Here is a 4,201-nt window from a genome sequence, read left to right as displayed (position 1 = left end):
AAAATAGGGTATCAAGTCAATGGCTTGGATAAAGAAACACCTATTAAGTGAACATTGAATATTTTAATCGAAAATTATCCCTAATCAAGGTAATATTTTTTGTGGACGATTAATGACCATTAGAGATTAGTGTGTAGTATGATTTATAGCACCGTTTCTTGTGCTATGAGGATATAAATAATTTGCACAGGTATTGGTTTAGAACCATACTGGATCGACCTATGAGAATACTTTAAGAGATTTAAAAATCGTCATAAGTATTTTTCTCATTATTACTATCGGAACTCTTTTCCTTGACCATGAGTAGTGGGAAGTCTCTTGTTTGAGTGCTAGTCCACTTTGGTATCCGCCAAACGTCTGCCGTAACTGGGGATTATAACGACAGATATCGGGCGGCTAGGTCCTCTTAGTAAGAGAAGCTACATTACAAGACTGGAAATGTCCCCCTACTAACAATAGGGAACATGTCTTGTTGTTTACAAGGCCTCTCGAAGAGCGAGACTGTGAAAATGCATGGCCGTGCTCAGATGGATTTTAGAAATCATCTGCTTATTGACAGTCAAACTCGGATTTCGAGAAACACTTCTGGACGTAACAGAGATGTAACACCCCAATAATTCTCCTTTTTCCAAACCACTTACTTTAAATAAAAATAGAGGAGAACCATTGGCATGTTACCGCCACGTGTTAAAACGTTAAGGCTTTATCAAAGTATAGCAGCGGAAATCCAACTTAAATCTTAAAATAATATAATTTAGAAAACCAATAAGTCAAAGCTTACAAATTGGAGCCATAAAGGCCCTTATTAAAACCAAACCAATATTCAAAATCCCAAAACATAATTAAAATAGTAAAACATAAATAAGTTCAACACAAAGAACGAATACTCTCAATCACACCAATCCCTTGACAACGCGTATGTCAAATCCCCGAACTTAACATCATCAAGCTAACCTGTGAAATACTGCTCCCTAATAATACAAGTGTAATAATTGGATCATCACAGGGTCATTGAAAGGCGAAGGCCATGACCAAAAGAAAACACACAAAAGCACGCAATCAGCAAAGCTGAGTACATACAAGCTACAACGCACAAAACCTAGCATGCTCAATTAATTAAAATAAATAAACATATAACACGAATTAATTAATCAAGACACCACACTTAAACAATTCAGTTGACTCAACATACTTCTGACCATTTGCAAACACTCGACTCTTTATATTTAATTTAATTAATTTAATTTGGAGTAAGCAATAGATGAGGTTGTCCAATCCACCAAATCATTTTGGTCCCAAATGACCATTTAAAATAAAAGTTTAGCGCGATGCAAGAATGGACGCGACTCCATTCTCACAAAGTTAGTCTAGGATCCCATCTAACGTTCATTATAAAATAAAAATGTAAATACCAAAAGAGAAGAGGACATGTTGATCAAACAAGCCTCGGAAAGCCACGGGCTACCACCGTGTACCCCAACCCATAATTGTCAATACTCTAGAAGTGCACGCTTTCCAGAGTTTTATTGCTCATCCATGTTTCACTTTACGTGATTATAATTTTAATTAATAGCCGACTCAATCAAGAAGACCATACATAACAATCATACATCAATTCACTTTTAATCTTATTTAGGACAATGGTGATCACATCACAAGTTGACCTTTAATTCCATTAAACTTCCAAATTATTAAAAATTGTTGAACATAGTCAACCCACCTAGCCATTTCGGCTTAATCCACCTTTACTCAACATACTAACAAGTCATGATTGAGTAATAAATAAATAAATAATAACCTTGTGGAATAATTAATAAATTCATTCCACTTAAACCATTCAATTCCAATCCTTTAATAATCCAAATGTGGTTAACAAACCAATCCAATAAAATATGTTTGTATCAATATTCCATACAAACAATTAATCCAATATAATTCAACATGTTTGCATCCATAAGTCCATACAAACATAATCAATTCACCAAAACATATCTCATAAACATAAGCACATGAATTAAATCAATGTGTGACCAAACAATTTCCATCCAAGTGTTCCCTAATCATGAAACTAAGTTCTTTCCTTTTGGTACCTAAACATGATACTACTTATAACGAAGTAGACATGTACGTACCTCGTATAAACAATCCTTTGTGCCACTTTTAATCACTTAAAATTCTCCTAGGGAATAATCACTTCCTAGAAAACAACCAACAATTAATATTACTAACCCAAGTAATTTCCAACAATATAATATGATGAATAACCTCTTAAAACTTCAATAAAAACATATATTTATGCTTAATTAACTTTAAATATAATTAATTTTATTAATCAAACTCAAGGATAAAATTTTAAGCATAAAAAAACTTCGCTAAAAATCAAAAACTGCCCGAAAATCATATTTAAAGGCTGAATTTGGCCACGAGAAGGTGGTGTTATTACCAACGGTAGTGAGTCTTTCTTAAAACATTGTTTCCACATGGAAAACACTACTTTTTTTGTCAAATTCGGATGAGTTCAGAACCTGATCGGGATTAAAACGGGATTAATATTAACGAACCAAAATCTAAACATTAAAACACGAATTTACGTGTTCAAAATAATCTGAAATTAAGTTAAACTAATTAGTAGTATAATCACCAAAATTTCAAAACATCATTACTATAAAAGCCCTAAATCAATTGTTCATAAAAACCCTAAAATCATGATTTTCAATGATTAAAAACCCTAGGTTATTAAATTTACAAAATCTGATAATTTTAACATTTATAAAATCTGAAATTATAAAGTTTAATCATCAAAATACAATTTGACACTAATTAAATAAATTTCAAACAATAAAATCAAAACCCATAATCAATAATTATAATTACACAAATTAATAAAACAAAGGAGAAAGAAAATAAGACTAACCTTTTGTGTAGGGAAATTTTTGGGGATGTATGGGTGAGTGCGGGGAAATTATGTCGTTGACTAACCTCCTCACGGCCAAACAAAATTTATTGTAATCCTAAACTAACCCCTAAACAAGTCTAATGGTAAGTTCGGAGTCGAACCACAAGGAACGGTAATGTCGAATTGTTCTCGATCTAATGCTTAAGCTACGCCGAAGTCGGTTTATGGATAGTGGACACTACAACTACACTAACACACATATAAAGATCAAGATATTACAAAGTCTACTAGGGGCAAAGATCAACTTTGAACAATTAACAAGTTAATGGGAATCGATTTGATAATCAATCATGCAAAGAAAGAATTAAAATGGGAATTAATTACCATCAAGAGCAATCTCTCAAATTCCTAGCCTAGATCCCTCATTGACTAGGTGCATAGAAGAAATTTACCCAAAATGCAATCAAATATATAAATTCTAATTCACAATCCCTTGTCAAACTAGAACTAACATGCAATTAAGTTTGCTATCTAGGGAGATCAATCCAATCTAAAACAAACAACATGCCATCATCAATTCAATAAATTTAATCACACAATTATCATCAAATTTATCTCAAATAACTCAATTAACCATAACAAAGCTTCACTCAACACCTAGTAGAAGGAAATCTACTCAAACATGATTAACAAAGCAATTAATAAAGCATAAAGAGAGAAGAGAGTAAGAAATGCTCATTGATATAAAATGGAGATCTTCAAATCATAAAATTCCTCCTTTGATTATCCAAAATCCATGAAAACCATTGTTTCTCTCACTTTCTCTCTCCAAAATTTGAGAGTTTCTCTCTCTAAAAACCTAAAACTAACCTAAAACAACTGAAAATATGAATTTCTCCCTCTAAAATGAGCAAAAAATCTATTTATAGCCCTTACTAAATTGCCTAGGAAGCTCCGCAAAAAGTCGAGCAGCGCCTAGAGGAGCGGGCGTGCAGGAGGTGGAGCGCCCGCTCCAGGTCCAAGAGCGGGCGTGGAGAAGGTCGGAGCGCCCGCTCCAAATCTGGAGGAAACAATCTATTTTTTTTATTTTGGATTTCCTATGAGGAGCGGGCGTGCAGATTTTGGAGCGCCCGCTCCTCTCGGACTGGGCAAACTGCTCAGCTTCAAATGAGCATATCTCCCACGTTTTACATCGGAATTGAGCATATGACCTGTCGTTGGAAAGCTCTCGAGATAAGATTTCATCTCCAATTATAATCGCCCCAAAATGTTTTGTAGATCAAAAGATATAGGCGTTTGAAGTAT

Source organism: Chenopodium album, chromosome 6 (genome assembly GCF_948465745.1).
Source record: "Chenopodium album chromosome 6, dcCheAlbu1.1, whole genome shotgun sequence".
NCBI classification, from domain to species: Eukaryota; Viridiplantae; Streptophyta; class Magnoliopsida; order Caryophyllales; family Amaranthaceae; genus Chenopodium; species Chenopodium album.
Note: the sequence above shows the minus strand (reverse complement) of the source record.